We start from the raw sequence: 23,988 nt of genomic DNA on the forward strand, positions 1-23,988 counted from the left end.
CCACTCTGTCTTGGGGCCACTATTTTTTACTACTTTTTATGAAATTTATTAGACACTTGGCCAGCACACTGGGGTTGCACCCCCCCCCCCCACCCCCTGAAGTTGGTTAAAAATACTGTGTTTTGCAGTTGTAACTTCCAAGCCTTCACTCTGAGATTGAGCCACCAAGTGGGAAGAATAGCTTTCCATCCAATGCATCCACCTGCCTGTTCTTTAAAAAGAGACTAACAATTCTGTTTTATGTAACCTACACTGTAATTGAGGACGGATGTCATTGTATTGTCATCCATTTGCTCCAATTCTGTCTGAAATCCGTTTTTATGCCAGATTTGAAAACACTGCTTTTAGGCAGATTGGCCTGGGTATACCTGATTTATAGCGATTCGTGACAAATTCATTCATAACAAATTAAATTTCTTGGCAACCTTCGGCGAAGCTGCCGAATTGAATTTTTTAAAACTTTGCTCATCTATAATTACAGTAATACAAATTACGTTGAAGTGACCATCTTGGCGCAACTGGTGCCAAAATAACATTGGCTACATCTGGATATATGTACACAGGATGTTGACAGGGAACTTATAGGCCATGGGGCCTACTGCAACAATGCAAAGGTTCAGTTCTGACTTATAGAGGAGCTGTGTTAAAGGGCTCCTTATAAGTCCCTGACTTATAAGGAGCTGTGTTAAAGGGTGTTTTCAGGGCCCGAATATTGATGGAAAAGTTTCTTGTTTTTCCAAGGTGTGTACTAAATTGTATGTATCCGCTATACTTGTTAATAAACAAGCTCTATTTCAATTGGTGCACATATTACTTGTCACTCCTGGGTTGTGAGAAGAAATACAGGTGACTGTTCCAGAGTACAAATGGGCCTCTCACGTTCTATTTTCATAGAGTATACCATTGAGTACTCCAGTAATCAGTGACCTACAGGAGTTTAGGTAGAACTGCTACATTGTAAACTAGTATACTTGCCACACTTTACTGCAGCTATTGCACTTGCTAAAGTGGTTTTCTGGAACTTAAAAGTTGGCCTATCCTCATCATTATCTCATAGGTGGGGTCCCAACTCCCGGCACCACCTCAATTAGCTGTTGGAAGGTACCACAGCGTTCAGGCAAGTGCTGAAAACTCTTCCTCAGCCAATATCATCATCACATCCACTGGACACATTGGCTTTCTGCAGCTTAGTCCCATTCAAGTGCATATGATTGAGTTGCAATACCAGTATACAATGTATGGCAGTGTGCTTGGTATACTGTGAACAGGCCACAACATTCATCCGAGAGATGAAGCTGGGTTGCCTGGAGTAGGACCTCCACCAATTAAATATTGATGACTTATCTTAAAGATGGATGGATGCCGGAAAATCAATTTAATACTGTATGTGGAAGCAGCATGTTTTTAATAAAGTTACTGGCCCTACTATATTAACTAACATTAGTTCTGTATTTTAAATTATTCTAATCATGTAGATAATTAAATTTCCATTTCTACATACTAATTTTATTAATTCTATTCATAGAATCTGTAAAGTTAATTTTGCTTAAGAGCTTTACCTTTTCTGCTAAAATGTTCCTATGGTAATGTCGCCCATCGTTCTTTAAATAAATGAAGTCACTTAGGAGTACCTTGCCAACATTCTCAGCATATGCCTTCATTTTTTTGGATGACAAATCTTGCATAAGCTAAAGCTCTGGCAACAAAATGTGAAAATTAGTCCATATGTTGTGGGACATATCAAATCTATCTTTAAAGAATTTAGATGTATCTTTTTGACCTGGATGGTTTAAAACAGATCCAATTTATGTTAATGTACTGAATTATATGTAATAAGTAAATGTTAATGGGGAAACTTTGGCTCAGCATCCAGTAACTTTAATTTGATGACTACAGAAAAATTTATATTAAATGGATCACATAAAATCCCCCTCTGCAAAAGTCGAACCATTTCCAACACAGTAAGAGGTGTTTATCAACAGCTTTGTGGCAGCTTTTTGGCACTGAGAAGTCACAAATGGACAATTTAAAACAATTTAACATTTTATGCTTGACAACAGTTAAAAAGGGTGTGGGATTTACCAGGGTGTGGCCTATAACTTTTAGGCCGATTTATTAAAGAGAATGTCTGCTCAATGAAATAGAAGTGTGAAAGTGTGTAATTGAAGTAACTCAATCATAGGAGTCCTGGTAAACATTTGACTACAAGGTCTGCTCTGTTTCCCCTACATACAGTCCTGATCAAAAGTTTAAGACCAACATTCGAAAAATGGCAATAAATCATATTTAGCATGGCTGGATCTTAACAAGGTTCCAAGTAGAGCTTCAACATGCAACAAGAAGAAATGGGAGTGAGACAAAACATTTTTTGAACATTCAATTTAATGAAAACAACAAATAAACTTAAACAGGCTGTTTTTCAGCTGATCAAAAGTTTAGGACCACACCACAAAAAATTAAAATAAACCCCCCAAAACAGAAATCTAACTTCCAAACATGAACTCAGTAATGAGTAGCTCCGCCGTTATTGTTTATCACTTCCAAAATTTGTTTCAGCATGCTTGATGCAAGCGTTTCCATGAGGTGAGTGGGAACATTTCTCCAATTGGTGAAGACGGACGCACGAAGGCCATCTACTGTCTGGAACTGTTGTCCATTTTTGTAAACTTCCCTTGCCATCCATCCCCAAATGTTCTCAATTGGATTTAGATCAGGGGAACATGCAGGATGGGCCAAAAGAGTGATGTTATTCTCCTAGAAGAAGTCCCTTGTCCTGCGGGCATTGTGTACTGTAGCGTTGTCCTGTTGAAAAACCCAGTCGTTACCACACAGACGAGGGTCCCCAGTCATGAGGATTGCTCTCTGCAACATCTGGACATAGCCAGCGGCTGTTTGACGCCCCTGAAGCTCCATTGTTTCACTGAAGGAAAAAGCACCCCAGACCACTATGGCGCCCCCTCCACTATGGCGCGTAGAAAACATCTTAGGTGGAATCCGCTTGTCATGCCAGTAACGTTGGAAACCATCAGGACCATCAAGGTAAAAAAAATTCTCATCAGAGAATAAAACTTTCTTCCACCTTTGAATGTCTCATGTTTGGTGCTCTCTTGCAAAGTCCAAACGAGCAGTTCTGTGGCGGTCAAGGAGACGAGGTCTTTGAAGACGTTTTTTGTTTTTGAAGCCCTTCAGTCTCAGATGCCGTCTGATGGTTATGGGGCTGCAGTCAGCACCAGTAAGTACCTTAATTTGGGTTGAGGATCGTCCAGTGTCTTGACGGACAGCCAATTGGATCCTCCGACTCAGTGCTGATTACATTTTTATGGGTCTTCCACTTGACTTTTTTGTTTCATAACCCTCAGGATCATTTAAGAAATTCCAAATGACTGTCATACTGCGTCCCACCTCAGCAGCGATGGCGCGCTGTGAGAGACAATGCTTATGCAGTTCAACAACCCGACCACGTTCAAAAAGGGAGAGTTTTTTTTGCCTTTGCCATCACAACACGTGACTACCTGACAGAAAATGACAATGAATCCACATCTTTGCACAGATTTGGCCTTTTAAAGGCATGTGGTCCTAAACTTTTGATCAACTGAAAAACAGCCTGTTCAGTTTATTCGTTGTTTTCATTAAATTGAATGCTCAAAAAATGTTTTCTCACTCTGTCACCGCCAGTTCTGTGAGAAGATCTGGCAGACGTTTTTCTCTACCTGTTGTATGATGTTCTTTGTTTTGGTTTCACTTTCTCATCTCCTTTCCTTCTGCCATGTGTCACGTATTTCGACTAATCGTCTTCCTTTATAATCCCTCCCATACTGCCTCACTTTGCGGTTTATACTACTTCCTGGATGAGGTGTTCACTGCTAGAGGCTGCTTCTGCTGTTTGTACAGATAAGTATTTTACTTTATTGTGTTTCCTTGCTGGCTTGATTCTAGGTGACCCTGACTCCGTCTGTATTAAGTGCAGGGAGCCGGTGGTCGTGTCCCCTCACTATTATAGGGTTTTCAGGTGTCACACAGTATTAGGTACGTGGGCATGCAATCGTCTACCATACAGATCCTTGCATGTGCATAGCAGTCAGGGAGAGCTCTTAGGGTTTTATAGGGCTCACCTATAAGTTACTTAGTTTGGGATCAAGACAGTCGCTCGTTTATTTATATGTTCCAGCTATCTGCTAACTTCATCCGTGAAACACTCCCATTTCTTCTTGTTGCATGTTGAAGCTCTACTTAGAACCTTGTTAAGATCCAGCCATGCTAAATATGATTTTTTGCCATTTTTCAAGTGGTCTTAAACTTTTGATCAGGACTGTATGACAGCAACAATTCGGTATAAACTGTAGTAGCATGACATTACATCTGCTGCACATGTTTTACTCTCCTGCTACCCCTGGCCCCTCAGACTAGATGTAATAGAACCTGCTTCTTCTTTCCAGCTGACCGAATTTACATCAGGCACTTTAGTGAGGAGGTAGATGCTCATTGTCAGCTTGTCAGTTGGCTGCCACAGCTAGCTCATCAGGAAGCCATATTTGATGGCACACCTGTGGGTGTGGAAATTCTCCTCCCGTGGGTTACATTGGCAGACGGACCCATGCCCGATGCTACCCTGCTACTTCAGGTGGGCACGGGCTCTTCTTTGCTAATGTTGTGTCTGTAGCAGGTCCAGCACTTCAGAAGAGGTCCTGGACATCTGTTTCCCTACATAGGTATATAAGGGGTCATTTATGAATAGATGTACGCCAATTTATGAATAGATGATCGCAAAGTGGATTTGCAGCTGAATCTGCGACTTTTTCATCACCCACATCACATACACCAGTTCTAAAAAACTCGATGTGGTGAAGAAAATTATCTAAATCTAAACCAACAAGTGAGCTGGCGTAGATTTAGGCTGGCGATGAATTTGCTTACACTGGCTCAGAATGCCTCTGTTTGCCTCCATTTTGTCTTCATTCTGCTTTGGAGGCGGACACCAAAACGCTGCTTGCAGCATTTTGGTGTCCGTCTGACGAAACTGAGCCAAATGGATTTATCCTCACACATAATGTAAGTCAATACGGACGCATCTGTTTTCACTGACACAATCTGGCACAATAGAAAATGGATCCGTCCTCCATTGACTTTCAATGGTGTTCAAGACGGATCCGTCTTGGCTATGTTAAAGATAATACAAACGGATCCATTCTGAACGGATGCAGATGGTTGTATTATCTGAACGGATGCAGTCGGTTGTATTATCTGAATGGATCTGTCTGTGCAGATCCATGACGGATCCGCACCAAACGTGAGTGTGAAAGTAGCCTAAGTTATGTAGAGGCCAGCGCCTCTACATAACTTAGGCGCATCAGCGCCGGGTTATTAAGACCAGAGTCTTAATATGAGATGGGTGAGGATGGGAAATAAGGGAAGTGAAAACCAGACTAGTACACATTTATATAAGCATTAATGTTATTTAATTTTTTCCCCCGAGATTAAGGTAGTTCCACTTGGGGATATTCCTTATTGTACCTCAATTAATTCTGCCTGTATAATTACCTGGAAACCCGAAAGCCCACGAGGTACACTGAACATAGAGGACTACGTAACTTCCTCCACAACACCAGCGCCTGCTGACCGACGCACACGCCGAACACCCGAACATCCCAGTGCGAAGCCACGTGGGACGCCAAGAATACGCAGTCGGATACACAGCACAGTGGTAACTCGTGAAGCCACCTGTACAGGTAACAGCGGCCAGTGTATCAGTGTATGGTGGGATGCCACCATTAACACAGTTATACACTTGTCCGCTTTTGTACTCAAACACATAGGGTGAACTTTGGGGGCTATACCCTATTATACTAAATCAGCTAATATAATCGGGATACTGGAAAGGAAATTTTAAGTGTTTGCAATACACACGTTTTGAATAACTGAACAACTGAATAACTGAAGAGTTTTTTTTTTACTTTTTAGATTTTTTTATTACATTTTTATTCGTACTACTATTTAGTGTTTTTTTTTAGTATAAACATTATTTCATTCCTTTGGGAAGTACACATATCCACTGTACATCGGCAATATTTTATGTACTATATATTATTAAACTACTTTTTTTTTTTTTACAAACGTCCACGTGATTGCAAATATTGTGTGCCTGTCTACACCATTTCTTCTATATACTATTTTTATAAGTATTCATTTTAAGTGATGATGTGTATTTAGTGTTAGTAATAAATACTGTATTGATTGCCTGTGAGCCGACCATTATTATAGTTATTAATTGTGCAATTTACCTCCTGGCTGGGCTGACTGCAAGACCTGAAATCAGTGGAGCGCATTACAGATTTTGGAGGACTATTTTTATGACGCTGGTTTTAAGGCATCATTCTGCCAGTACAGATGTTGTACAGTGCCTAAAGATTATAAACACATTCAAAGTGACTATCTACTTTTATTTCGACATTCTAAGGTATTCATATTAGGGAAATTTGGACATTTTAGAATTTTTGTGGGAAAAGTGAATAAAATTTTGTGGAGAAAAATAAAAATTACCTTTTTCCAAAATTTTTTGATTCAGTGGCCTATTTTTTAGATTTACCATGTGGTTATAAAAAAACACACATTATCACAGATTCATATACTCCTGCATCATACCCTATATGCGGTTTTTGCATATTGTTTGGGCTCACCACAAAACTTAAAAAGACCTTGCGCCATCTTGCCAGTACAGATGTTGTACAGTGGCAAAACATTATAAACTCTTTCAAAGTGACAATTTTTTTATATTGACTCCCTCCTCCTCCTTTCCTAAGGTTTTCATCTTTGGGAAATTTGGACATTTCAAGCTGTTAGATTGATTTAGCAAAACTGAATGGAAATGGGTGAGAAAATAAAAAAAGTTTAACTTTTTGAAATAAAATACCTATATGCATGTATAAATCACACACAAAAGACTGCTATACTATTACTAAAAGAAAGATGAAAAAGAAAACAAGTGTGTGCACACACAAATGTATATGCTGTTATATGATGGCAGCAAAAGACTACTATATGCTAATAATACTAAATAATATTTTTATTTAAAAAAAAAGACGTGTGTATATTGCATAAAAGGCAGTTATACTTATACTATACTTATATTTTTTTTATAAATGACAAAATGTGCATATTTTATATATTTTACACACACAAAAGACGACTATACGAACTTTAGCTAAAACTCATACCTACTGTATATTTAAAAAAAGAAATTTATGAATGAAAAGGGAAATAAAAATGTGTACATTTGTGTATTTTACACACACATAAGTCCATTATACCACAGCTAAAAACTAATAACTTTATAGTTTTATCTTTTTTTATGAAAGAAAAAGAAAATTGTGTGTATGCATGTATATTTTGCGTACACAATGACTGCTATACTATTGCTAACACTAATAACTAGAGCTATAACTTTTTAGAATTTAAATTTTATTTATTTTTACTTTTTATTTTTTGTGAAAGAAATAAATGTAAATTAACACCTTCCTACCACAATAAATAAAAAATAAAACTGCAGCACTCGCCGGTCTTCAATTCATGCTGGTTTATTAACCAAAAATTGCGACGTTTCGACCTCTTTCTCAAGCCATCACAGTCATGTGTGAACGCTGCCTATAGATCTGGGTCTCAGCATCAAATTGTCTTTATACTATGACTTTGATCCTCCTTTTGATAATGGTTAATCCTATCTAGCCGTCTGGGAGCCTATGAAAACTCTAAAGAGGGCTTACTGCAGTGTTATACATTGTTATATCTGCCCCACTATGTGGGAGAATTCAGCACTGATGCGTTAATGTATTGCGCTGATGGTACATTCGCACTAGCGCTTCGTTGATTTCACAATCGGGAGACAAGAAGGGCCGAGTGAACTGTTGCGCAGGCACAGCGATGCGCCGGACATGCCAAGCCTGCAGTATTCCAATACATGTGCACTCCGTTCTATTGAGCGCGCTGTCTGCCATTTAGTGAAGCGATGCTTGAGAGAATATGTCCACAGGAGCATCATGTCTGTAAGTTTATATTATGTACATTTATAATTATGTCCGGAGGAGCATCATATAAGTTTAGATTATGTATATTCAATAACCACTGCTAAAAAAAAAAGGCTTGAGAAAGACCTGAGAGGTCGAAACCAGCATGAATTGAAGACTGGCGATTGCTGCAGTTTTATTTTTGACTTATTCTGGATGATTTGGGGATGCTACAGACTGGTATCCAACACTGCGCATACCACCACCATAGAGACTATTTGCTATAGGTTCGTAAGTGCTGCTACTTTTTTCTTTTTTGAACTTCCTACCACAGTCAGCAGGATCACAGACAGCAGGATCACAGTAACTTTATATCAAGTACATCTCTCTCAGAGCATGACAATCTTAGATCTTAGAGAGAGTGCTAACTTTTTCTAAAAAGTTGTGTTTGCGTTTTGGATGAAAAAAAAATATATATATATAGCAGATGAAAAAATAAATATAATAGATGAAAATGTCCCAAAAGTTCATTCAAAAAATAAAAATGCCCATAGACATGATCGATACTTGATCTTTGCAAACCTGATTAGTAATAGATCTCCATGATTATATATTAAACAGCTCAAATATGAGATTTAGTATATTCAAAGTCTCTGGAGCCAAATTATATAACTAGAGTATATCAAGGAGAGAAAAACAGAACTGGATCACACATCCACAATGCTATGCTTAGATCTAATTAAACTCGCTTCTCAGTGCAATATTAAAGTATACAGCCCCCTATGTTGCATGCTGTACAAGAGGCATTAGTTTACATTTTGATCAAAAGGCATAAGCCAACTCACTACACCAAGGTTTCCTCTTTGAGTAGGACCTACTCTGACAAAAAGGCGCAGCACAATGCGGTGATAAAGCGGCACTGCCCTAGTAGGCGGCGGGACCCAGGAGTCAAACAGCAACCCTGCTGTCTGATAATGCCACCCATGGCACTGGGCCCCACTATCCCACCAGCACAGCGTGACAAAAACAAAGGCCACCACGCAGTACTGCACCATGTGAACAGTTGTCTAACACAACATGTTCATTGCTATCAGGAACTGCAGGTAAATTACCACTTATGCAAATATTACAGACACCTCTTGATTAAACGTTGTAAAGGATTCCACCAGTAACGTATTATAGCACTTACTTTTTGAACCACAAATAGAGGTATCTGGGGAAGGAGCTGGAGCTCCGAAACGCGTCTGGCGTTGTATATTACTATGATACATATTTTGTTGGCATGTCGACAGTTTCATCTAATAAAAGATACTTCTACTTTCAAACTAATCCACTTATTGAGCGCTGCGGCTATCAATCTTGGAGAAAAGTATCCACCTGGTGAGCAGTAGGAGGAAGAAAGGGAAGATACTAAGTACCACTCACACTCACACGTGCGCTTATAGGAGAACGCTGAGCGCCATTCATACCACTTAAAATAATTTCAAAAGAGGACACCTAAAGGTAGGGGTATGTGCACAGCCCCAGATACCTCTATTTGTGGTTCAGAAAGTAAGTGCTATAATACATTGCTGGTGGAATCCTTTACAACGTTTAATCAAACGGTGGCGGTAATATTTGTATCTATGGATGTCATTATCAAATAATGAATCGACATAGTGGAGCTTTATTCACATCTAGTGACTCTAATTACATAATTTGGCTCCAGAGACTTTCAATATACTAATTATCATATTTGAGCTGTTTAATACATAATCATGGAGATCTATTACTAGTCATGTTTACAAAGATCAAGTATCGATCATGTCTATGGGAATTTTTTTTTTAATTAACTTTTGGGACATTTTCATTTATTTTATTTCTTTTTTCATCTGCTGTATATATATATGATGTAAAAAAATTAGACAAAGATAAATCATTTCAGAACTTTTTCCACCTTTAATGTGACCTATAAACTGTGCCACTCAATTGAAAAACAGACTGAAATCTTTTAGGTGGAGGGAAGAAAGCAAAAAAAACTGTGGTTGCATAATGTGGTTGCATAAGTGTGCACACCCTCTTATAACTGGGGATGTAGCTATGTTCAGAATTAAGAAATCACATTCAAAATCATGCTAAATAGTCGGCATACACCTGCCATCATTTAAAGTGCCTCTGATTAACTCCAAATAAAGTTCAGCTGCTCTAGTTGGTCTTTCCTGACATTTTCTTAGTTGCATCCCATAGCAGAAGCCATGGTCCACAGAGAGCTTCCAAAGCATCAAAGGGATCTCATTGTTAAAAGGTATCAGTCAGGAGAAGAGTACAAAAGAATTTCCAAGGCATTAGATATACCATGGAACACAGTGAAAACAGTCATCATCAAGTGGAGAACATATGGCACACCGTTGACATTACCAAGAACTGCACATCCCTCCAAAGTTGATGAAAAGACGAGAAGAAAACTGGTCTGGGAGGCTACCAAGAGGCCTACAGCAACATTAAAAAAGCTGCAGGAATATCTGGCAAGTACTGGCTGTGTGGTACATGTGACAACAATCTCCCGTATTCTTCATATGTCTTGGCTATGGGGTAGAGTGGCAAGATGAAAGCCTTTTCTTACGAAGAAAAACATCCAAGCCAGGCTACATTTTGCAAAAAAAACATCTGAGGTCTCCCAAAAGCATGTGGAAAAAGGTGTTATGGTCTGATGAAACCAAGGTTGAACTTTTTGGCCATAATTCCAAAAGGTATGTTTGGCGCAAAGCAACACTGTACATCACCAAAAGAACACCATACCCACAGTGAAGCATGGTGGTGGCAGCATCATGCTTTGGGGCTGTTTTTCTTCAGCTGGAACTGGGTCCTTAGTTAAGCTAGAAGGAATTATGAACAGTTCCAAATACCAGTCAATATTGGCACAAAACCTTCAGGCTTCTGCGAGAAAGCTGAACATGAAACATAGAATGTGTCGGCAGATAAGAACCATTTGGCCCATCTAGTCTGCCCAATATACTAAATACTATGGATAGCCCCTGGCCCTATCTTATATGAAGGATGGCCTTATGCCTATCCCATGGATGCTTAAACTCCTCCACTGTATTTGCAGCTACCACTTCTGCAGGAAGGCTATTCCATGCAGCCACTACTCTCTCAGTAAAGTAATACTTCCTGATATTACTTTTTAAACTTTGCCCCTCTAATTTAAAACTATGTCCTCTTGTAGCAGTTTTTCTTCTTTTAAATATTCTATCCTCTTTTACCTTGTTGATTCCCTTTATGTGTTTAAAAGTTTCTATCATATCCCCTCTGTCTCGTCTTTCTTCCAAGCTATACATGTTAAGGTCCTTTAATCTTTCCTGGTAAGTTTTATCCTGCAATCCATGTACCAGTTTAGTAGCTCTTCTCTGAACTCTCTCCAAAGTATCAATATCCTTCTGGAGATATGGTCTCCAGTACTGAGCACAATACTCCAAATGAGGTCTCACTAGTGCTCTGTAGAGCGGCATGAGCACCTCCCTCTTTCTACTGGTAATTCCTCTCCCTATACACCCAAGCATTCTGCTAGCATTCCCTGCTGCTCTATGACATTGTCTGCCTACCTTTAAGTCTTCTGAAATAATGATCCCTAAATCCCTTTCCTCAGATACTGAGGTTAGGACTGCATCACTGATTTTATATTCTGCTCTTGGGTTTTTACGTCCCAGGTGCATTATCTTGCACTTATCAACATTACATTTTAGTTGCCAGATTTTTGACCATTCCTCTAGTTTTCCTAAGTCCTTTTCCATTTGGTGTATCCCTCCAGGAACATCAACACTGTTACAAATCTTTGTGTCATCAGCAAAAAGACACACCTTACCATTGAGGCCTTCTGCAATTTCGCTGATAAAGATATTAAACAATATGGGTCCCAGAACAGATCCCTGAGGTACCCCACTGGTAACAAGACCTTGGTCTGAATATACTCCATTGACTACAACCCTCTGTTGCCTGTCCCTCAGCCACTGCCTAATCCATTCAACAATATGGGAGTCCAAGCCCAAAGACTGCACTTTATTGATAAGCCTTCTATGTGGGACAGTATCAAAAGCCTTACTAAAGTCTAGATTAGTTTGACATGATCTCCCTGAAGTAAACCCATGCTGTTTTTCATCTTTCATGGGATTTTAGATGTGCCACAATCCTCTTCTTAAGTATGGTTTCCATTAATTTCCCCACTATTGATGTCAGGCTTACTGGCCTATAGTTGCCCGATTCCTCCCTACTACCTTTCTTGTGAATGGGCACAACATTTGCTAATTTCCAATCTTCTGGGACGACTCCTGTTGCCAGTGATTAGTTAAATAAATCTGTTAATGGTTTTGCTAGTTCACCGCTGAGCTCTTTTAATAGCTTTGGGTGTATCCCATCAGGCCCCTGTGACTTATTTGTATTAATTTTAGACAGTTGACTTAGAACCTCTTCCTCTGTAAAGACACATGCATAAAAAGATTCATTAGTCTTCTTTCCTAACTGAGGTCCTTCTCCTTCATTTTCCTTTGTAAAAACTGAACAGTAGTATTCATTGAGGCAGTCAGCTAGTTCTTTATCTTCTTCCATATACCTTCCTTCTTTTGTTTTTAATTTGGTAATTCCTTGTTTTAGTTTCCTTTTTTTATTTATGAATCTGAAGAATGCCTTATCTTCTTTTTTCCCTGACTGAGCTAATTTATCTTCTGCCTGTGCTTTAGAAGCTCTTATAACTTGTTTGGCCTCACTCTGCCTAATCTTATAAATTTGTCTGTCATCCTCTTTTTTTTTTTTTTTTTTTTTTTTTTTATAATTCCTTAATGCTATATTTTAGTTTTTATTGATTTTGGCCACTTCTGCTGAGTACCACAGTGGTCTCTTCCTTTTTTTGCTTTTACTGACAAGCCTAATGCAATTTTCTGTTGCCTTCAATAGCGCCACTTTTAAGTAGTCCCATTTCTCCTGGACTCCAATTAAACTGTTTCAGTCTGATAGGGACTCGTATACCACTAATCTAATTTTAGAAAAGTCCGTTTTTATAAAATCTAAAACTTTTGTTTTTGTGTGGTGTGACTCAGTCACTGTACTTATAGTAAACCACACTGACTGGTGATCACTAGATCCCAAGATTTCCCCTACTGTAACATCAGATACCAAATTCCCATTTGTGAATACTAAATCTAAAATGGTCTCCTTCCGGGTTGTCTCCTCCACTACTTGCTGTAGAGATAATCCCAGTAGGGAATTTAGAATATCTGTACTCCTGGCAGAACTAGCTATTTTGGTTTTCCAGTTTACATCTGGAAGATTGAAGTCTCCCATAATGATAACTTCCCCCTTCAATGTCATTTTAGCTATTTCCTCAACTAGTAGATCATCTAATTCTTTGACTTGGCTAGGTGGTCTATATATCACACCTACACGAGTTACCTTATGATTATCAAGCTGCAAGGTAACCTAAACTGACTCTAAATTGTTCTCGCTAACTTGTATCAAAATAGATTTTATGCTATCTTTCACATACAGGGCCACCCCTCCCCCTTCTTGCCTTCTCTGTCTTTCCTGTATAGAGAGAACCCTGGTATTGATATTTCCCAGTCACTACTCCCCTTGAACCACGTCTCAGTAACAGCCACTACATCTATATTCTCAGATGCCATTATAGCCTCAAGTTCATTGATCTTATTCCCTAGACTGCGAGCATTTGTAGACAAGACTCTGAGCTTCTCATTTCTTAACCTTTGTGCTACTGGCCTCTTGTGGCATTGTTCCGGGGGGCAGTTGGACTGCTGGATTATCACTCTTTTGCCCCCCTTTCCTAGTTTAAATGCTTCTTAGCAAATACTTGGAACTGTTCACCGAGGACATTCGTTCCCTTGAGAGAAAGATGCAATCCATCTTTCTTGTACAGTTCTTTTCCATTCCAGCAAGAGCTAACATGAGACACAAAGCCAAACCCTTGGTTCAGACACCATTCACCAAGCCATACATTGAATTCCTTAATGCGCATCTTCCTGTCATGCTGAAGGTTATGCACAGGCAAAACTGCAGAGAATGAAACAGTTGATGCAGGAACTTCATCACAGTTGAAGAGGAACTTCATCTTTCAGCATGACAACAACCCAAAGCATACATCCAAATAAACAAAGTAATGTCTTCAACAGAAGAAGATTAAAGTTTTGGAATGACCCAGCCAGAGCCCAGACCTGAATCAGATTGAAAATCTGTAAGGGGATCTGAAGAAGGCTGTGCACAGGAGATGCCCTCGCAATCTGATAGATTTGGAGTGTTTTTGCAAAGAAGAGTGGGCAAATCTTGCCAAATCAAAATGTGCCATGCTGATAGATTCATACCCAAAAAGACTGAGTGCTGTAATAAAATCAAAAGGTGTTTCAACAAAGTATTAGTTTAAGGGTGTGCACGATTATGCAACTATATTATTTTATTTTTATATTTTTTCTTCCCTCTACCTAAAAGATTTCAGTTTGTTTTTCAATTGAGTGGTACAGTTTATAGGTCACATTAAAGGTGGATAAAGTTCTGAAATGATTTATCTGTGTCTCATTTTTTTACATCACAGAAACCTGACATTTTAACAGGGGTGTGTAGACTTTTTATATCCACTGTGTGTATATATATATATATATATATATATATATACAGTACAGACCAAAAGTTTGGACACACCTTCTCATTTAAAGAGTTGACTATGAAATGTAGATGCCTATGAAAATTGTAGATTCACACTGAAGGCAACAAAACTATGAATTAACACATGTTGAATTATATACATAACAAAAAAGTGTGAAACAACTGAAAATATGTCATATTCTAGGTTCTTCAAAGTAGCCACCTTTTGCTTTGATTACAGCTTTGCACACTCTTGGCATTCTCTTGATGAGCTCCAAGAGGTAGTCACCTGAAATGGTCTTCCAACAGTCTTGAAGGAGTTCCCAGAGATGCTTAGCACTTGTTGGCCCTTTTGCCTTCACTCTGCGGTCCAGCTCACCCCAAACCATCTTGATTGGGTTCAGGTCCGGTGACTGTGGAGGTCAGGTCATCTGGCGCAGCACCCCATCACTCTCCTTCATGGTCAAATAGCCCTTACACAGCCTGGAGGTGTGTTTGGGGTCATTGTCCTGTTAAAAAATAAATGATGGTCCAACTAAACGCAAATCGGATGGAATAGCATACCGCTACAAGATGATGTGGTAGCAATGCTGGTTCAGTATGCCTTCAATTTTGAATAAATCCCCCACAGTGTCACCAGCAAAGCACCCCCACACCATCACACCTCCTCCTCCATGCTTCACAGTGGGAACCAGGCATGTAGAGTCCATCCATTCACCTTTTCTGCGTCGCACAAAGACACGGTGGTTGGAACCAAAGATCTCAAATTTGGACACATCAGACCAAAGCACAGATTTCTACTGGTCTAATGTCCATTCCGTGTGTTCTTTAGCCCAAACAAGTCTCTTCTGCTTGTTGCCTGTCCTTAGCAGTGGTTTCCTAACAGATATTCTACCATGAAGGCCTGATTCACACAGTCTCCTCTTAACAGTTGTTCTAGAGATGTGTCTGCTGCTAGAACTCTGTGTGGCATTGACCTGGTCTCTAATCTGAGCTGCTGTTAACCTGCGATTTCTGAGGCTGGTGACTCGGATGAACTTATCCTCCGCAGCAGAGGTGACTCTTGGTCTTCCTTTCCTGGGGTGGTCCGCATGTCAGCCAGTTTCTTTGTAGCCCTTGATGGTTTTTGTGACTGTACTTGGGGACCCTTTTAAAGTTTTCCCAATTTTTCGGACTGACTGAGCGTCACTTCTTAAAGTAATGATGGCCACTCGTTTTTCTTTACTTAGCTGATTTTTTCTTGACATAATACAAATTCTAACAGTCTATTCAGTAGGAATATCAGCTGTGTATCTACCTGACTTCTCCACAACGCAACTGGTGGTCCCAACCCAATTTATAAGGCAAGAAATCCCACTTATAAAACCTCACAGGGCACACCTGTGAAGCGAAAACCATTTCAGGTGACTACCTCTTGAAGCTCATCAAGAGAATGCCAAGAGTGTGCAAAGCAGTAATCAAAGCAAAAGGTGGCTACTTTGAAGAACCTAGAATATGACATATTTTCAGTTGTTTCACACTTTTTTGTTATGTATATAATCCCACATGTGTTAATTCATAGTTTTGATGCCTTCAGTATGAATCTACAATTTTCATAGTCATGAAAATAAAGAAAACTCTTTGAATGAGAAGGTGTGTCCAAACTTTTGGTCTGTACTGTATATATATATATATATATATATACAAACCAGATTCTAAAAAAGTTGGGACACTAAACAAATTGTGAATAAAAACTGAATGCAATGATGTGGAGATGGCAAATGTCAATATTTTATGTGTAATAGAACGTAGATGACAGATCAAACGTTTAATCAGAGTAAATGTAACATTTTAAAGGAAAAATACGTTGATTCAAATTTTCATGGTGTCAACAAATCCCAAAAAATTTGGAACAAGTAGCAATAAATGGCTGGAAAAAGTAAATTTGAGCATAACGAAGAGCTGGAAGACCAATTAACACTAATTAGGTCAATTGGCAACATGATTGGGTATAAACAGAGCTTCTCAGAGTGGCAGTGTCTCTCAGAAGCCAAGATGGGTAGAAGATCACCAATTCCCACAATGTTGCGCAGAAAGATAGTGGAGCAATATCAGAAAGGTGTTACCCAGCGAAAAATTGCAAAGACTTTGCATCTATCATCATCAACTGTGCATGACATCATCCGAAGATTCAGAGAATCTGGAACAATCTCTGTGCGTAAGGGTCAAGGCCTTAAAACCATACAGGATGCCTGAGATGTCCGGGCCCTTAAACGACACTGCACCACAAACAGGAATGCTACTGTAAAGGAAATCACAGAATGGGCTCAGGAATACTTCCAGAAACCATTGTCAGTGAACACAATCCACCGTGCCATCTGCCGTTGCCAGCTGAAACTCTACAGTGCAAAGAAGAAGCCATTTCTAAGCAAGATCCACAAGCTCAGGCGTTTTCACTGGGCCGGGGATCATCTAAAATGGAGTGTGGCAAAATGGAAGACTGTTCTGTGGTCAGCCGATTCACGATTCAAAGTTATTTTTGGAAATCTGGGACGCCATGTCATCCGGACCAAAGAGGACAAGGACAACCCAAGTTGTTATCAACACTCAGTTCAGAAGCCTGCATCTCTGATGATATGGGGTTGCATGAGTGCGTGTGGCATGGGTAGCTTGCATGTCTGGAAAGGCACCATCAATGCAGAAAAATATATTCAGGTTCTAGAACAACATATGCTCCCATCCAGACATCATCTCTTTCAGGGAAGACCCTGCATTTTTCAACAAGATAATGCCAGACAACATTCTGCATCAATCTCAACATCATGGCTGCGTAGGAGAAGGATCCGGGTAGTGAAATGGCCAGTCTGCAGTCCAGATCTTTCACCTATAGAGAACATTTGGCGCATCATAAAGAGGAAGGTGCAACAAAGAAGGCCCAAGACGATTGAACAGTTAGAGGCCTGTATTAGACAAGAATGGGAGAGCATTCCTATTTCTAAACTTGAGAAACTGGTCTCCTCAGCCCCTAGACGTCTGTTGAGTGTTGTAAGAAGAAGGGGAGATGCCACACAGTAGTAAAAATGGCCTTGTCCCAACTTTTTGGGGATTTGTTGACACCATGAAATTCTGATTCAACATATTTTTCCCTTAAAATGGTACATTTTCTCATTTTAAACTTTTGTTCCGTGATATATGTTCTATTCTGAATAAAATATTAGAAGTTATCACCTCCACATCATTGTATTCATTTTTTATTCACGATTTGTATAGTGTCCCAACTTTTTTGGAATCCGGTTTGTATACATATATATATATATTTCATTGAAAACAAAAACAAAACCCAACCAAAACACAACATAAATGATCTGATATCTTTCACCAAAACGCAATATAAAGGATCTGATACTCTTTTCTTATATGAATTAATGTTTGGAGAATTATATTTTATGGACTGTTTAATCATGTGGAATAAAGGATTATGAATAACAATGAATCATGAAACATTTATTTCTGACAGATTGGGATTGGGTGACCCAAACTGATAGTGAACCCTCCAGTATCCAATACGCACTAGTGTGAGCCCCCCTATTTATCCATTTTTCTAAAGAGGCTTTCACAGTGATCATATGCCCGGAGACAACTTTGATTGGTCTCTCAGGTATTCACTGTGACCGCAGCTGTTTAGTAACAGTAGGATCACAGCAATATGCAGAACCAGGGAATGCTAGCAGATCATAGTGTAACTTGATGCTTTTAGAAGTCAGTTTACATTTAACAGTCTACTGCCCTGACGTATGAAGTCATTAGGTGGTAGGCAAGTGGTTAATTTATGGTATATATGTCTGTTTAACGATAATATTCTGTGATCTGTCTATATTCCTCAACATTAAAATTGCAATACTTTGTAGGACAATCCATAAGGTTATGCAAATTGAGGAAGTAGCAGGTGTCGCTCGGATCTGCAGATGATCAGATTTTCAAGCACCTAGCTCCAATCAGTGGCATGAAAAGCAAAGATTTATAGCCAAATGAAACATCAAAATTTGGATCAAGTTATGGGGGATGATTGTGCAATGCCTCCTTTTCGTCAGCGTGCCAGTTATCACCATATGTTGCAAATTGAGAGGGACAGAATCCTTGAACCGAGAGACCTTAGTTTAATACTTCGTTTTATCCGGCAGATAGCTACTTTTCTAGGCAAAGAGATCAGCATTGTTTAACATTGAATGTCCCAGTGGTTGGGAGAACAATGATGAACTGCAATAATAGCAAGAGGTGCACAAAGGTTAACCTCTGCATGAACAGATCGTCTGATTAGAAGAATGGTGTGTAGTGATCCATTCTGTACTGCAAGTGAAATTGGATGTCACATACGAAGCCTAGGGCAGCAAACAGTGTTGACATAAATCGTCAGAAATAGTTTGCACAACATTGAGCTACAAGCCAGACGTCCAGATAAAGGCTATCATGGTATACAGCAAGCCAGCAATGAAGGCTGGAATGGAGGTCTATTCTCTTAAGTGATGAGTCCTGCTTTTGTCTCAGACGCAATGATAGCAAAAGATTAGTCTGGAGACCATATGGGAAATGCCATGAAGAGGCCTTCACAAGGGAACATCACAACAGTCCTACCCCTGGAATTATGGTGTAAAGTGTCATAATGTACAGTAGCCAGACCCCTCTAATCTTAATTTCAGGTACACTAACAGCTCAGCTTTACATTGGTTTGGTCAAGAAACCAGTGATACGGCCATTTCTGCTCATTTTCCAAGAAAGCTTTTCTCAACAGGACAGCACCAGGCCACATGTTGTTTGTTGCGCTGTGAATAGCCTGTGTAGCCTAAGTTAGTGTACATTTTGATCAAAAGGCATAAGCCCACTCACCACGCCACAGTTGCCTTTCTGAGTGGGACCTACTCTGACAAAAAGACGCAGCACAATGTGGTGATAAAGCGGAACTGCCCTAGTAGGCGGAGGGACCCAGGAGTCAAACCGGAACCCTGCTGTCCGCCACCACCACCATGGCCTGCAGCAACTGTAGAATTGTAGAAAATCACAGAAATAAGATAATAATGCACTTTGTAAAGTAGATGCATACATTATATATGGACAAAGTCCTCACTCTGATATGATAAAATCTGAGACACTTAGCCAATATATTTTGAATATTAAAATACATCTGTGCCCGCCTACCAAGCGCCAAGGTGGTCTCAGGTCAGACGGGTCCTGCGCTAAGCCTACCTAAGCCGTTGGGCTTCTATGTTCAGGAGCGCAGATGCCGCACATATGGTGTGCTTCTCCTAGTCACCTCCATGTGCATCAAGCAACCGATGGGAGGAGGAGCAAACACACCTATATGTACCACTTAATCTAACTGTAGAATTGTCTTCCATCAAACACATCTGGCACATCATTTGTCGGCAATTGCAAAAGGTAGCTTTCAGCAGCCTATCTTGATGAATTGCATGGCCAAGTTCATTGAGCATGATAGAACATTCCTCAGACAACCATTAATAACCTCCTTGATAGCATGCCAAGATGTGTAAGTGCGTGTAATTTTACATATGACACTCATACTTGACAATGAATAAATCAAGATGTTTTGAATATTCTGTTTGCCTTCTATCAATCCTGTGATTTCGGCAATTCTACTACAATTCCTTCTTGGTGTTGCAATTTCATTGTTGAAGTGTGTAAAGGCTTGTACTTGAAGCTGTGTACTAATTTTACACATGCAGTAGTTAGGACTTATAAAGGGGAGTTAACTACAAGAGACACACATATAAGAGCGCAATGCTATGTTTTGCCCTGTAAAGCACAGTTGATAATATTCATGCGATTGATATCTGATGATGTTTAATGCTGGATTTTCTACTTGAGATGAGCAAAGATTTGAAAAATTCTATTTGGCAGATACACTGAACTTCGACAAGTAATTCAATTCCTTCTGAATTAATTTGTCACAAATCACAATAAATCAGTTATAGCCAGGCCACTCTGCCTAATTATATTCATCTCATTTGGTGGCTCAATGTCAGTGTGAAGGCTTTGAACTTAAACAGTAGTGTGTAACGTGTGGCTCCGTTCACCAAGGCTGACCAGGGGCAGAACCGCATGACAACGCCTTCTTTGCATAAGTGATATGCTGGAGGACCACTGTGAACTGGGCATAGAGGGGAGGGTGAGAACAAGGTGGAGGATGAGGAGGTAGAAGAGGACATTGGTGCAGAAATACCATGATTACAATGCAGAGGCTACATTGCCATTACCTGGCCAAGTTCCTGGTGTGCCTGGTCCGGAACGACATTTACCCAGTGGGCTGTGAACGACAAATATTTCCCTTGACCATAGTTATAACTCTATATGTCAGTGCTGGTGTGAACTCTATCAATGTGGATAGCCAGTATTCATCCCTCTGCCAAATCCTGTGGCTGTCGCTACTCAAACATGATAGCATGCATCTGACCCATTTGTGCATGTGACTCGGGTGGGTCTCTCTGCCTCCATCTCCACTGCATACTGCCACAGTCATTCACCATCATCCCCCAGCTCTTAATGCGCTTCCTGCTCCTCATCTGTCTCTTGGGCAGCTAAACCACCTAGGTATGTATAAAATTCCTGGGCGTTTATGTACTCCTCCTCGTCCTCCTTATCCTCTGACAGTTCATCTTCCTCAGGGCTCAGGTGGCCCTGAGATGTAGGTACCACATTTTACTACATTTTTTGTCCCCTCGCCAATAATATTTTTCAGCATCCCCTCCAGGATATGAGAGAGTGGAATGACATCACAGGATGAGCTGCCACTGGCTAAGATGCAAATTTCACTGGGGAGTAAACCTATCTGGCTGCTGCATTAAGAAATCTTTGACCGCCTTTCTCTTCTTGTACAGGCGGTTTAACATATGGAATGTGGAGTTCCAATGTGTGATGTGGGGATTCGCTCTGGTAGACAGGGTATGCGGACGCAGTGCAGAGGCAAATTACCAGTTCATAAATCAGATTTCTGTGTTTATTCATACATAAGGCAAATACAAAACCTCACTTTGCAGTCTTGGTGTTAGTTCACACACAATGGAAAGTCCACATAGCAAAAATCACCTTGTTGGCAGTTCTATCTTCAGCAGTCCATAGCAGGCTTTTAGGGGGCCTGTTTCCCCTAAACATGGGTCTCAGCCCTTCAGCATGGCACAAGCCTCAGATCCCAGCACACACACACACACACTTTGATGCTGAGTCCAGCTATCTTTTAAGGACAGCTAGGTGCTGTCAAAACCCGGACCGGCACTTAAAATCCAGTCCGGTGTTTGACCCCACGTGGCTGCAAATCAGCCCAGCAGCACACACTGGGAGGAAAATACCTGTTTTCCAAGACCATGGAAACTTTGCATATCAGGCAATGTTGGAGAAGAGCATTTTGCCTTTGCAGCTCAAGGAGGGCAAGTTTTGCATGGTAGTCCAGTGAAAGACTTGAGGAACCGAGTGACAACGAGATCGTCAGCCCTCCCTGATGCAGCGCAGACAAAATGTGCTTCCCATTATCAGTAACCATGGTTCCTATCTCCAGTTGGCTAGAAAAGACAGCCAGTATTCGATTTCTTTATTGATGACATGGAGCAGTTCCTCCCCAGTGTGGCTCCATTTGCCCGGGCTTTCAAGGTGCAGACTGCATGACAACACCTAGCTTTGCATAGGTGATATGATGAATGTCCTCAGATAAGACCCCCATATTAGATCCTCAGATCAGATCCCCATATCAGACCTCAGATCAAACCCCATATCAAACCTCAGATCAGACCCCCATATCAAACCATAGATCAGACCCCAATATCAAACCTCAGATCAGACCGCAATATCAAACCTCATATTAGACCCCATCAGACATCTATGTTAGACCCTGATCAGACCTCATATCAGACTTCCATCAGAGCTAATATAAATAAATTAACTTATTTCTACTGCTCTGACACCACACTGCAGGTCCTGCAGTCTCCTCCGGGCCCGCATTGCACTGTAATGCTGTAGGCAGTCAGGACAGTGCAGCGCAGGCCTGAAGAAGACCAGGGAGCAGTGAGTACAGCAGGCAGTAGCAGCTTTATGAGATGCGCGGCCATTTTCCCACACTCAATAAAACCACACAGAGCTATGGGGACTGGGTATTGCAGATGTGCTAGCGGCCATCTAGCAACCCATGTCCTCAGCTCTATACACAAAATACCGGTGACAGGTTCCCTTTAAAAGCTATGTACACCTTTGGAGGCAATTTTTTTTTTACAATTGCATTTTACTCATGTTTGGCTAAAAATCTTTTTTTCAATTGGCCTTTATTAAAAAATATTGAGCTGTTCTGTCTGGTTAACAGTTTTTCTAGCTGTGTGACGGGTACTTTCACTTTCACCTAGCACCGGTCATCTAATAAACCTTATCTCTAAACTACTGAGAGGTCATAAACACTTATTTAAGCCACATTCTTATCAGTAAGAGGAGAACTGAGCTATAATGAATGTTTAGGAGGTCAGAGAGCAGAGATAAGCAATCTGTCAGCTCCTGGTCTGACGGAAAAGACAGACATTTCAAAGGGTGCTACTAGATAATCTCAGCTCTGTACAGAAAAAAGGACTCCATATTTTTAAATAAAGACCAATTAAGGCTACTTTCACACTTGCGTTCAGAGCGGATCCGTCTGGTGTCTGCACAGACAGATCTGCTCCTATAATGCAGACGATGGGATCCGTTGAGAACGGATCTGTCTGCATTATAGTTTTGAAAAAATTCAAAGTGTGAAAGTTGCTCAGACGGATCCGTCCAGACTTTACATTGAAAGTCAATGGGGGACGGATCCGTTTGAAAATTGAGCCATGTTGGGTCAACTTCAAACAGATCCGTCCCAATTGACTTACATTATAAGTCTGGACGGAGCCATTTGCCTCCGCACAGCCAGGCGGACACCCGAACGCTGCAAGCAGCGTTCGGGTGTCCGCCTGCTGAGCGGAGCAGAGGACAGACGGTGCCAGACTGATGCATTCTGAGCGGATCTGCATCCACTCAGAATGCATTAGGGCAGTACGGATCCGTTCGGGGCCACTTGTGAGAGCCTTTAAACGGAACTCACAAGCGGAGCCCCGAACGCTAATGTGGAAGTAGCCTAAAAAATGTATTTTAAGCTGAAAATGAGTACAATGCAATAATTAAAAAAATTGCTCCCAAAGGTGTACATAGCCTTCAAATACAAGTTTGCAACCTCATTTCTATTTAACTATAATGAGGGTAGGTCATCAAAATAAAAAAAAACAGACAACCCCCTTAGTGTTGAGAATTGCACCTAAAATGCATTTACTGTATGGATGTACAGTATATATAGTTATTGAATACAACTACAGATTCCACGGCAAGG

This window comes from Bufo gargarizans, chromosome 5 (assembly GCF_014858855.1).
Source record: "Bufo gargarizans isolate SCDJY-AF-19 chromosome 5, ASM1485885v1, whole genome shotgun sequence".
Classification (NCBI taxonomy): Eukaryota; Metazoa; Chordata; class Amphibia; order Anura; family Bufonidae; genus Bufo; species Bufo gargarizans.